Below are 13,500 nucleotides of genomic sequence, written 5' to 3' on the forward strand. Positions count from 1 at the left end.
ACTTCACACTTTCCATTGTGGCTCAGTGGTAATGAACCTGAGGATGTGGGTTCAATCCCTGGCCCTGCTCAGTGGGTTAAGGATCTGGCATTGTCGTGAGCTGCAGTCTAGGTCACAGATGCAGCTCAGATCTGGTGTTGCTGCGGCTATGGTGTAGGCTGGTAGCTGAAGCTCCAATTTGATCCCTAGCTTGGGAACTTCCCTATGCTGTGAGTTAGACCCTAAAAAAAAAAAAAAAAGAAAAAAGAAAAAAAATGGATTTTAGGTGACGTTTATACCATATACACTGCAGAAAGGATCAGCTCACGTCATACTTTGCTCAGACACCACCACCATCTTCCCACCACACTATGAACAACATCCAAATGCCCTTTCCATAACCTCTGCCTCCCTGTGATCTGGTGCTAACTTCTCCCATTACCTCTTCTTGCCTTTGCTACTTACAAGCCATGTGACCTTCTTAACTTATTTAACCTGCTTAAGCTTAGGCTTCTTTATATGTAAACTGGGCAAAATTCTGCTATCAACTGCATGGGATTGGTGAGAATTAAGTAAAATAAAGCATATAAAGTGCTTAACACAGTGCCTGGCACATAGTAAAGTCTAAATAAAGACTAGCTATTAAAGTTCATGGTTGTTATGTGCATGTTTACTTTCACATGAAATGTTTAACATTATTTACAATTAATTCCTGTGTAAGTCATACAGCAGGCACATGACTGGGGTGAGTAGAGATGGGTTAATTGTAAACATTCTGACTTGGGGATTAGGAGGAGATCTTGGTCTAAAATTAAAACAAAAACTCTCTGGAACAGATTATTCCCACATGGCCAGCACTTCAAGGGTTATGTTCCGTTGATCTGGTTATGGGACATTTTACAGGCATTTTGCAAAGCACTCGACTATCAGCAGAGGAAAACTGAACTGTATCAGAAGTATCAGATGTTTTCACAGTTCAACACTTTCCTGCAAACAACATTTAGAGAGTCCATTGTTTCACAATTAGGTAGACATGACTTGCATTCACAAAGAGTCATTCATGTGAAGGGTTCATTGGCATCCGGCCCCCCCTGGGGGACACTTCCTTCACCCTCACCTGCAGCCAACAGGTACCACTGAGACGCCAGACCCGGGCCAGTGGTCAGACGGGTTTATGTCACCAGATATTCTTGTTTTTACTGAGATAAAAATTGGAATCAATACGATGTGGTTATGTTATGGTTTTGTTTTTGTGTTACAAAACCTTAGAAGCAACCCTTTGGAACATCTGAAGGGTCATCAGTGTTTACGAGTGTATGCGGGATGAATGAAGCCTGGCCCTGAACACCTAGAATCTGGAGACCTTTGCTCTCTGTCTCCCAGGGCTGCTTCTCCGCTATCCCCCTTTGCCTGGCATTTGGCAATTCCCTCTAGAGTTGGCCAGCGACAAGGAGACAACAGAGAAACTTCAACTAGTTAAATTAACAGACTATGAAGAAGTGGTGAAAATAGCCTAAAATGAAGTACTAATTCTGTGATTTATTTGAATCCTAGAAGTAGCATTGTGTTCTTTTAAAAGATCCCTAGAATTCCCACTCTGGCTCAGCAGTACTGAACCCAACTAGTATCTGTGAGGACACGGGTTCAATCCCTGGCCTCACTCAGTGGATTAAGGATCCCCCGTTACCATGAGCTGTGGTGTAGGTCACAAACATGGCTTGGATCTGGCATTGCTGTGACTGTGGTGTAGCCTAGATGCTGCAGCTCCGATTTGACCACTAGCCTGGGAAATTCCATGTGCTTGCTGCACCTGCGACCCTTACAAAACAAAAAACAAACAAAAAACAGAAAAACACTAGGTATCTTTTTTAAAAAAAATCGCTACACAGGAAATGAAGAAATGCACCTCCAGATCCTTTTCATGTCAGTGTCTGGCCAAGTATTTTCTCTATGGGACTTGGTTTCCTTCCCAGTTAATTATAAAGTATATTGCTAAATTCTATACTATGAGAAGTGTCAAGTATAGAGTTTTACCACTTTATAAGCCGATTAGGAGTCAAACATCCTAGAATGAAAATTTGAAATTCTTTACCCACTCTCCATCATTTTTACTTTGAAAGGATGGGAGCTATTTAATCTAAAGCATTGTAATCCCACAAAACTACTGAACTCCTGGATTTGCATATGGGTGGTAGGTGGGCACGATTTTACATTACATCTTATCCTGACAATTCAAGTTTTAAGCAATTCATTACTCTTTGAAAAATGTGAAGGAACAGTGAAAGGCTTAATTAGATGAACAAAGTGAGATCTTCGTTTTAGCTAGTCTATTGGTATTTCACATTTGTTGGCATCTCTCAAATTTGGCAATAATTGCAAAAAAAAAATGCTGATCTTGACTCTGTTTTCCAGATGACTAAAAAGTTTCAAGATACAACTTAATTTTATTTATTTGATTGCTATGTCAAAACAAAACTGTATCCAAAAAACACTTTATCGAAAGGGTATAATTTCCATCATTGTTGGAGACTTCATTATCAGAAAATACGCAGTATAGACAGAGGATTTGGGAGATGGTTTATAGAAATTCTAGGTATAGAGAGTCAATTATATAAAAAAAAGTGGTTTTATATAAAAATAAAACCCTAATGTTGTTGGGCTTGAGAACACGAACATGTCTTTGATTTCATATTTTAGGTGGTCATCGGCTTTTACATTGACTATAGAACAAAAGAATTGTGAAATGTTTGGAACTGTGGACATTTGTGGAATTGTCGAGGAAATTACTTGCTTTTTATTTTTGTCTTGCCAAAAGAAAGGTAGTTTCTTGTCTGTTTTGCAAATAATGAGAAAATTAAGAATATGCACAGTCATGGGAAAGGAAGCCATCAAGTATAAAATTCGACCACTCAGACTCAATTTTTGGAAAAGATTTTTCTGTTAGGTGTTTTCTGCCCAGGAGACCCAGAGCCTCAGGGCAGGGACGGCAGGAATTCTGGCCTCTAAGCCCATTGTGGTTTGTTGCTTGGTGTGACCATCTCTAGGGGCACATCTAAAATTTGTAAAAGGCTCTCGGAAAAACAGCAAGAAAACGTGCTCCTATTTTCAGTGTTTAGGTCTGTATCATATTGAGCTCCTTGGAATAGGGTACAGTTGTTTTTATAGTTTCTTCCAGGGGCCAATGCAGGTGGGACCAACCACTGAGTCATATGTACCCCAGCCACGGTGTGGCAGAGAAGTACCTTTTGGGGCAAAGAAAGACGTTTCCTCTGTCAGACAATCCTGTTGTGTACATAGCTTCCAGATACGCATTTCTATTTGTCTCCAGGAGTGAACAAGCAATATAGCAGCATAGAGAAGATGGTGCATTTTTTCCCCCAACTTCTGTTCTTTCCAACCTACAGTTTCCCCATTAAATGCATTAAATACAACTAGAAACTATCTTGTTTAATAATATTTAGATTTATCAATATGTTTCTTTTCTCTTCTTTCTTTTTTTTTTTAATGGCTGCACCCACGGCATATGAAGGTTCCCAGGCTAAGGGGAAAATCGGAGCTGTAGCTGCTGGCCTACACCACAGCCACAGCAATGTGGGATCCAAGCCGTGTCTGAGATCTACACCACAGCTCACAGCAACACTGGATCCTTAACCCACTGAGCGAGGCCAGGGATCGAACCCGTGTCCTCATGGTTACTAGTCAGGTTCATTACCACTGAGCCACAACAGGAACTCTTTCAATATGTTTCTTAGCATTTGGAGGAGTGGATGCCTGAAGCCCATAAGACATAGAGATTTCCTCTTCCAGATATAATGAATTTCATATATCAGAGGAAGGTACAAAAAAGAAATGTTTGTGAATAATATGTGATGAGACATTCCTAGTGAGTTGAAGAGAGCCCAAATGTTTCTAGGTGATAGAAATCTCCATTCTTATTCCTATTTGATTAGCTCATGATTGTTCAGACTTATCAAATATATTCAGTTCAGAATGTTTCTTTATTAACTACTTTATTAAAGTGAGAAATACGCATCAGAAAGAAAGCAACCTATTAGAAAAATTAAAGCAAAAGTAGATAATGGTATTTATAAACTCATTGCTTATATTGTATGTTACAAATTTTTTGTTCTTACAGATTATCTTTGTCTTGCAAACAATAATGAAGTAATATTATAAACATAAGTAAGGAAATGAAAAAGTGAGGCATCTTAGACACACTATTATTGCTATTTTAATTATTCAACTTATTTTAGATTATTAACTGCAAACTACACAGCTGAGCTACATATGAAATTAGTCTTATTTTATTATAAAAAGACTACTTCCCTAATTCAGAGAATTTAAAAAGAGAAAATGTTGAACTAACCAGTTGAATAATAGAATGCATTTTGAAATGGAATAGAAGAAAAAAAAAAAAAACTAAAGAACCAAAAGGCTAAATTTACACATGTACACTCTTTCCTCCACTCCCCAGTTTATAACATCAAAAAGAGAGTCTCTTCCTTCCTCTGCTCCTCAACATGAGGCGAGGGAAAGGGATGAAGCAGAGACTCAAGAAGATGGAAAGGAGGACGGCGTTTGGTTAAGGACGGAGAGCAAGAACAGGAGTTCAGCTCTAGGCTGGCCTCTTAGTTGGACTGTCTGATCTTGTGTGAGTCATTCTTTTTTTTACTGACATAGCAGTATGTAGAGAGAAGGAGCACAGGCTTGAGAAATACATATACCTGGCTGGAACCTTCATTTTAGCTCTTACCAACCAGACCATGTGACCTTAGGACTGGACTTAATCTCTTTGAGCCTCGGTTCCCTCATTTTCAACGTGTGACTATCAATAAGCCACCCTCCAAGTCTGTTTGGGGAATCCAGTGAGATTATTTTGGTGAAACACCTGACACAGTGTTCGGTACCTGGCACATACCCGGTAAGTAGAGCTTTTCATTATCTTTAAAGTAAGTGGTTAGATCAGTTCCCGCTGAGCTTAGTTAGCATTTTGTTATCCAGGATGTGGTGGACTGGCATCCACGTGCGATCTCAGCAAGTAACATACTGATACTCCACCCCCATCACACATGCAGAAGCCATGCACTAGTAGAGCTCCCGGGCACATAGAGCAGGTCACATTACAGGCACAGATTGGCCTGGCATGGAGGCTGGACACCCCATAACTGTTTGAAGACTTGGTTGCTTGAGCCACATTTTCATCCTCCCATGGCTGAGTGATCTATTTTTTTTCCCCAAAGTTGCTATAAAATCAGAGATGAGAGCTAGTACTGAATCAAAGAACTGTGGTTCTTTGTCACATACACTCTCTTGGGTTCCATCCAACCTTATTTTAAATATCTTTAGGGATGGGCTTTTATCACTTTTCTTGGAAGGTTTTCTTTAAATAATAATTTTTTGCTGTCATAAAGTTTTCTCTCCATTCAGGGAAAAATTTTTCTTTCCTCCCTTATACTCTTTTAGCCATCCTGTCCTCAATCTGATTAAATAATTCCTCCCGCCAGTTCAGTATTTCTCCTGTTAGAATTTTGTAGTCAGTTATTGGTCCCCCCTCTATCATTACTTAGCAACACCAGACATAAGCTTTATCTTTAATCATTTCTCATAACTCACTCTGCCATCGACATACTCATTATTCTCTTTTCTCTGAGTTAATCCATCTGCTCTTTGGATGGTAACTCCTAAGTCTTAGGTACATGTTCCTTTGGAGGTAAAACACACACACATATTTATTTTAAATGTCTATCAAAATAATTAAAGCAAACATTAACCTGGTAGTCTAACACAATGGCTATTGGTACTTTTGTCTTTTCTATTTTAATCTTTTTGAGTATAATACCTTACACTATTTAGTGAAAATAATGTATCAGGTACTGTGCTAAATCCTCTATGTGCATTGTTCTGGTTCCTACCACAGACGTTCTGTGAAATAGCTTTACAATCCCATTTCCCAGATAAAGAAACTACAGTTCAGAGAAGTTAAGTAAGGTGCCCAAGATCTAGCTCCTTAGCCATTGTGTTATTCTGCCCATCCATCTTTTCCCATGTTATGTCATAGTAATTATGTAATGCCAGTAAATTGGGTGAAAAATAATTGAGTCAGCCATTCTTCATCGATAGTTCTTTAGAGGGGTTCCAGTTTCTCACTATTATAAATGTTAGGAAACTGTACACTGAAACTACTTACCCTGGCCAGGCATGAAAATAACTGCTTGTATAGGCCGTCTCACAATAGGAGGTCCCCTTAAGGAACAGAGAATTGATAAACTGCCACCAAAACCAACCAGAAGAATTTGGGAGGGGCCAAAAAAGAGGGAGGAGATGCCGGCCCACAATATGCCCTGCCAACCTCCCAGAAGCCCTTGTGCTGGAATCCACCTGGACTGAGGTGCATGTGCCACCGAAGGGCCCTGAGGTGGACCAGATGTGGGCATGAGCAAGATGATTGGCCAGAGACAACCATGAAGCTAAGCCCACCTCTGTAAAATGAGCCATGTGGCAGAGCAGCTCTCCCGGGTTCCTTTACTCTGCTGCTCTCTGCTCGAGTGTGCCTTTCTTTTCTTTTCTTTTTTCTCTCTCTCTCTTTTTTTTTTTTTTTTTTGTCTTTTTAGGGCCACACCCAAGGCATATGGATGTTCCCAGGCTAGGGGTCAAATCGGAGCTGTAGCTGCTGGCCTACCCCACAGCCACAGCAATGCTGGATCCAAGCTGCATCTGTGACCTGCATCACAGTTCTTGGCAATGCCAGATCCTTAACCCACTGAGTGAGGCCAGGGATCGAACCTGAAACCCCAATGGTTCCTAGTAGGATTCATTTCTGCTGCGCCACAATGGGAACTCCTTGAGTGCTCCTTTCAATAAAGCCTTTTGTCTTGTCAGCTTGTGTGTCTCCTCAGACAGTTCCTTTCTGAGTGTGAGACAAGAGCCCTGGAAAGGTCCCTCTCTAGTAACCCAAACATCTCTGAAATAAAGTTCTTGAGCAGTGAATGCCATAAATTTAGGGATTGCCTTATTTGCCCCTAGTTTACACTTCTAAAAATGATTTAAATCAAGGAATCATAAAAAGAAATGTTGGTGGATTTGATTAAATTATTATTTTTAAAAAACTGAATTCTTCCTGGTGTTAATATACCACAAATAAGACTGAAAAACAAATGATGAACTGGGAAAAATTACCTGCATAAAATTTGACAGGTAAATATTAATTTCTCAATATTCAAAGAGTTCATATAAATGAATTTTAAAATGCTCTAATAGAAAAATGAAAGAAAGGAGTTCCCATTGTGGCTCAGCAGGTTACAAACCCGACTAGTATCCATGAGGATGTGGGTTCGATCCTTGGCCTTGCTCAGTGGGTTAGGGATCTGGTGTTGCTGTGGCTGTGATGTAGGCTGGCAGCTGCACCTCTGATTCAACCCCTAGCCTGGGAACTTGCTGTAGGTGTGGCCCAAAAAAATTAAAGAAAATAAAGAAAGAGAACTATAAATGGCAATAAATACTTGAACTAAAGTCCAGCCATACTGGTAAAGAAATATAAACATATATATATGTATGTAGACACACTAATAGTTTTTACTTATCTAATAGGCAATACCCAAAACAATGGCAATATCCAGCGAGACAAGGACATGGAAAAGTGTGTTGACTCATATGGTGCGAGTGGGATTAAAATCAGAGACCGTTGTTCTAGAAGTTAATTTGCAGTATGTCTCATAGCTTTCAGCTTATCCTCTGATGTGCACTTCCTCCCACAGGAAGGAGAAAAGACCCTTCCAGATGATGAAGCAAGTTACCCCTGGAGTGCGCCCTCTGCAGCCTCACCTGGTCTGTCCAGGTAAGATTCCAGTGATGTCTCACAAACCAGCATCACACTGCCTGGGACTCTATGGAGCAGAAATGCCTGTCCATTTTCTGGTCACTCTTGTGAAGAGGATGGACATTTTGTGATAGATTTTCCCTATGAGGAGAGTCCAACACCAGCCCTCCAAAATTTAGGTGTGGAAAACAGATTTCAGTCCTGTAAGGAGAGAAAAGTCATATGCAGATCATCTGACTCTTCTCCACAAGGGAAGAAAAGCAGGCAGCATAGCACTCACTTGATGCTGTTCCGACTCAGAGGAAAACCAGTGGGAGAAAACACACTCTGGGAATACCATCTTTTTTTGGAGGGCAGGGGTTGTCACCTTTAAATTGTAATAATGTACTGTCACATCTGATCTAATATCAGTTATAAATTCCCCTGGAAAGAACCTCCCATCGCACCCACTTCATTAAAGCATTCTGCTAATTTGCCTTCCCTGAGAAAATGTTTCCAGGGAAAAAGGTGAGAATCATCCCTACAGCCCAGCAGTAGGCTGGACTGGGTGTTACCAGCAACCATATAAATCCTTTAAGGACGTGATTGTCCTCTTTTCACGAGAGAATGAATTAGCAAAATCAATCTGCAGGGGTTGCAACTGTTTTTCTTGGGGCAGGTAAAACTGAGAGCACTGTTATTGCTTATCTCTCTGCTTTCTAGCTGTGATGGGAGGAGGGGGAGAGCAGAGTGTTCTATAGCTGATTTGAAATTTTCTGTCATTTGTGTGAGTGTACTGATTTTTCTCAATCATGCATTCGTTTTAACAGTCATTTGTTGAGTGTCGATGATATGTCTTGTATTTGCTGAGGTGCTGGAGATTCAACAAGCCCTAAACACACCCAGTTCCTCCTTCACGGAGCCCACTTTCTCACAGCCCCGCCAGAGGCAGAGAGGAACCCAGGCTGACCCGCTTCTCACAGTTGGGTTGTGGGGACGGATATGCAAGGAAAGGAAACATGTGACAGTGAGATTGGACACAGCTGGGGAAAGGACAGAAAAGAGCTGGGGTGGGAGAGGGCTGGGAGGGACTCTGGGTGGGAAAGCATCAGTGGAACTTGGGGTCACATGGAGGCCACATGCAGCATGGTGTGCCATGTGATCCCTTCCAGAGCTTTTTAAAAATAGTCCAAAAGATAAAAACTAAATGCTACTTGAGGATACATTTCTTGTGAAAAGTGATGACAGGACTAGCACTTGCACTTTAATGGCTGTGAGAAGATGAGTGTGGGCAGCACACCTGGGTACCAGCCCCGCCATGTGCGTGTGCACATAGTGAGCTCAGATGTTCCTCTCCGGGCCTTTAGAGATAGATCTTTTTCACTCTTCCTTCCTTCCTTCCTCTCTCCCTACAGTTAGTTTACATTATCTCTACAAAGAGAAACAGGATCTTAAAACTGTTTACAGTTTTGCTTCCTATCACTTTAAGATTTCTATTATGGTTCTCATTTTTCCCTCTCATTGGACTTTTGGGTCTTGTAACTGTTTCTGATTTCAGAAATGCGGGTTTTGTTGTTGTTTTGCATGTCATTTTGTTCTGTTTCTTTGTTTACTAGCAGGGGTTTTTCCTAATTTAGATTCTCTGTGGAAGTTCAAAATTGCTCTTTGCTCAGCGGTATTCAGTTTGGGACCCACAACTTAAGGTGAATTTGGAGAATTTTTTTTTAATCCAGAAAAAGAAAAAAATGCTTATGGGGTGAGGAAGTAAGAATTATAGTGAAAGAGTGTAGGAGATGAGATCATTTCAGCAACAGACAGCCAAAGATGTCTTGTTTATTTAATCCACTGGCTTCATACTTGGGTCTCTACTCTCAAGAAATTCAAATGAATTTGGAACAGTTCTCCTTGGAATTCTGGTTAGAACTATTCTCACAAACTTTTAAAAACTCTTGTTCCTTCATCCTCATCTATGTAAAACTAGAGTATAAGTATCCAACACTGTTATCTTGGATACAAAGTATGCAGTTCACATGAATGAATAATGACTCAAATGTCTTTATAGAGAGAAAAGGCTGATAACCAGCTGTTTTTAGTTTGTACTCATAAATAAATAAGAGGACACTGTTCCAAATTGTAGCTTAGAATCTCTTGGTATTATACAATGTGGAATTACCGACAATTATGTTTGTTCAGTATTAGAAGGGGCCATCGTTTTTTCTGGAAGGAAACAATGTGAGCCATTCAGCATATCCCCCAGAAGCTGCAAATAATCTTTTTTGTTTTGTTTTTAATTGCTTTAAAATTTTTTTAAATTGACATATAGTTGATTTACAATGTTGTATTTCTGCTGTACAGCAAAGTGACTCAGTTATGTGTGTATATATATATATATATATATATATATATATTCCTTTTCATATTCTTTTCATTATGAGTTATGCAAATAACCTCATTGCAGGAAACTGGTCTTTCCCTGAGGGTCTAACTCTGGCATTTGCCTTGTGGGGGAAAAATTGTTAGTCTTCTGCCCTTTTTCAACTTTTTAAGGTGTTTTCCTTCAATATTTTTATCAATGTAAATTTTTTAACATTCATGAGAGGGACATATTTTTTGTGCATATAAAGTTCATTTAGAATTGTGTACATCTTAAATTAATATCTGTCTATAAAATTAATATTTAGATTTCAATAATAAGCTGAGAATAGTCACCTATATGTTTTATCTGATTAAAATTCAGTGAACCGCTGTGACCCAGTGCAAGTGAAAGACCTGAAGTTTATGCTTCATTAGCTGAGGCTCACCCAGATGTGGTACCCCGGTGAAGGACTGGATATAAGTCCTGGTTTCCCAGAAACCCCCAGGTTATGCTTGCCATTCTTGTTTAAATTTTAATAATTCCCCTTTTCTTTTGGAAAAAAACCAGTCCTGGTTTGCATGACAAATTATATGGTCTTTCGATTTATGTTGGACACTCTGTGGCCACAAAAACTGGGCCTGAATAGGAAGCGGTCAGCCCTAACTTTAACGTCTTCATTGCCTTTCTGCTCCAGCCATCAGGCGGGGCGCAGGGAGGGTAAAATCCCTGAGCTGATTATAATGGGTTGCAAAGAAGGTTCCTATTGATCATCGTTTCTATCTTCTTAAAGGGTATTGTTTTGACTTTAATTTATTATATAAATGTGACTTATAAATATTCAATGAACTAAAGTTGATGACATTAGACTTCCTTAAAGAGTCCAATTTACAATTTAGTTATTTAAATTCCCCCAAACATATAAAGATGTACCTTTGACTTTAAGATTACTTATTTAAAACCAATTATTGAATTACCTACTTTAAAATGGAATTACAAGGCAAATCTGTCAGAATCTCAATATGCACAAAATGTAATTTAGAATGAATCAGTGTTGAATTTTAAACAGAATTTGCATATGTAGCTTGCTTTACTTCATCAACGGTTTACCTCTAAATCTTACCAAGGTTGGAAGTACTTATTAAGGCAATAGTTTTATCTTTTTTAAAAAATTTAAAGATATTATCCCCATACTGGTGGACTTACTATCCCAGCAGAAATAGGTACATCTAGAAAATGGGTAGGCATGTTTTTCAGTTACCTATGCTGGGTAACAAACACTCCCCAACTTGGGGGTGTGAAACAACTATTTTATTATGCTCCCTGGTTCTGTTACAGGCATAGCTTATCTCTGCTACATGACATCATGATGTCTGGAGACCTCAGCTCTGGGGACTGGAATGGTGGCAGGTGCAGGAATCACGTGGTCAGACACTGACTCTTGTGTCTGAGTCTGGTTAGACTCAGGCTGGGTCTCAGGCTGAGTTCAGCTGGGATGATTGATCAGATACCCACACACAGCCCCTTCCTATGGCTTGGGCTTCTCTCAACGTGGCAGCTGAGTTCTGGGAGGAAGCATCCTGAGGGGGAGCAAGCATTTCAAAGGATCTAGGTAGGAGCTGCATGGGTTTTATGACATAGCCTCAAACATCACATGGCATTAATGTGTGGTATATACTGTTGCTCAAAGCAGTCAGCCCCCCATATTGAAGGGATTCTCTCAATAGCAAGAATGTCAAAGAATTTGTAGACATTAAAAAAAAAAAAAAAAAGCTACGTTCTATAGGACTTCTTGATGGAAATCCGAGGCCATCGACTGCAGCTATCAGCAACCTTTCTCCCATCCTAAAGGGACCATTTGATCGTTGCTCTGAATGTTGGAGCCTCCACATCCATAACCTTTAGAGGGAGAGTTCACAGTCTTCTGAGTTCAACATAGTTTCACAAACTTTCCCATCAGTTTTCAAAGTTTTGAATGATTTGGGCAGATGAAATTCAGTAACACTTACCCTGATTCCTTCCCTATGTCATTGTGTAGCACTAAGTCCTCTCTAACTGTTGGTCATAATATCAGGGCTAGTCTAATCAAATTATGTCTCCTAAGAAAGTAAGAACTAGTTGGTAAAATTAGTTCCATTTGGACCTCCTTTGGTTTCTCATTTCCCTTTTTGCTTTCCCGTTTCTGCTGTCTTAGATACACATTCACTGACAGCAGCAGCCTCCATTCCCCACGGACTGTAAAATGTCCAAAGCACCTTCCTTGGTCCTTTCTCTTCATTTCTGGTCTTGCTCCCTTACTGTATCAACATGGTTCCACATCACAGGTGATTCTGCATCACGTAGGTGCCACCCAATGCCTGGGCCAATTTTCAGTGCATTCTCTCCATGATTTCTCCCATTTATTAGATTGAAACCAGGGAGACATTTGGGAAACAAACTGTGGGACTGATGATTTCTCAGGAGTGCTCTTGTCCTGAGAGTCCTGAGTCATAGGGAGGCTGTGTCATACTCAAAAAAGCAATAGCCCACCCTTTCACAGACACGTTTATTAAGTAGCAAATTACCCTCATCCCCAAGTCATTTCATTATTGTTCTTAAGAGCATCACTTTGGGAGAAACAAAGTGAAATTGCAGTTAACTAACTGCTAGCATCTGTTTAATTGTTTTAAGTCTACAGAATGTGTTGATTTGTAAAAATTCTCTGCCATGATATACTGTTTATAAATCTCTGCAGCTGTAATCACAAGTTATTAATTCCCTCATTTGTTTTTTTTTTCAATAAACATTTATGAGATAGTCATTAAGTCACCAACTGACCTAGGTAGCAGGTTCCAAAGATACAGCAATTAAAGGGACTTTTGTTGAACTGTTTTACTGAAAGATAAAGTAAGGCTATTTACATAAAGTAGCTTTTGAGGTTCCTGTAATACAAACTAACACGTGTATATGTTAGTGCTTTGGTACCAAGAATAACGGAGGTGTATCAGTCAGAGTTCAACCAGAGAAACACAACAGTAAAAAATACATGTTAAGGAGTCTCCTTCATGGCACAGCAGAAACAACCCAACTAGGAACCATGAGGTTGTGGGTTTGATCCCTGGCCTCGCTCAGTGGGTTAAGGATCCAGCATTGCCATGAGCTGTGGTGTAGGCCAGCGGCTACAGCTCCAATTGGACCTTTAGCCTGGGAACCTCCATATGCTGTGGGTGCAGCCCTAAGAAGCAAAAGAATAACATAAAATAAAAAGAGAGAAAAGAAATGCACATTAAGAGATTTAGTGAGAGAGCTGGCTCACAGGATATGGTGTCTGGCTAGGCAAGTCCGAAATCTAGAGGGCAGGCGGTCAGCAAGGCAGCTTGAACTTTTGGCCATG

General features: G+C 40.0%; 2 long non-coding RNA genes across 5 annotated transcripts in view; one reads left to right on the plus strand and one right to left on the minus strand.

Annotated features, from left to right (window-relative positions):
* Positions 1-13,500, plus strand: part of LOC110260285 — a 492,008-nt gene that overhangs the window by 329,964 nt on the left and 148,544 nt on the right. For 2 of the 4 annotated variants that reach the window (XR_002343281.1, XR_002343284.1), the window contains one exon: positions 7,734-7,813. This is a non-coding gene — a long non-coding RNA (uncharacterized LOC110260285). Of the gene's footprint in view, positions 1-7,733; positions 11,900-13,500 lie in introns of those variants that run through there. The other 2 variants (XR_002343280.1, XR_002343283.1) reach the window with 1 other exon arrangement.
* Positions 1-13,500, minus strand: part of LOC102167557 — a 293,103-nt gene that overhangs the window by 69,342 nt on the left and 210,261 nt on the right. The gene's annotated exons all lie outside the window — the stretch shown is intronic.

Source organism: Sus scrofa, chromosome 4 (genome assembly GCF_000003025.6).
Source record: "Sus scrofa isolate TJ Tabasco breed Duroc chromosome 4, Sscrofa11.1, whole genome shotgun sequence".
Lineage (NCBI taxonomy): Eukaryota > Metazoa > Chordata > Mammalia > Artiodactyla > Suidae > Sus > Sus scrofa.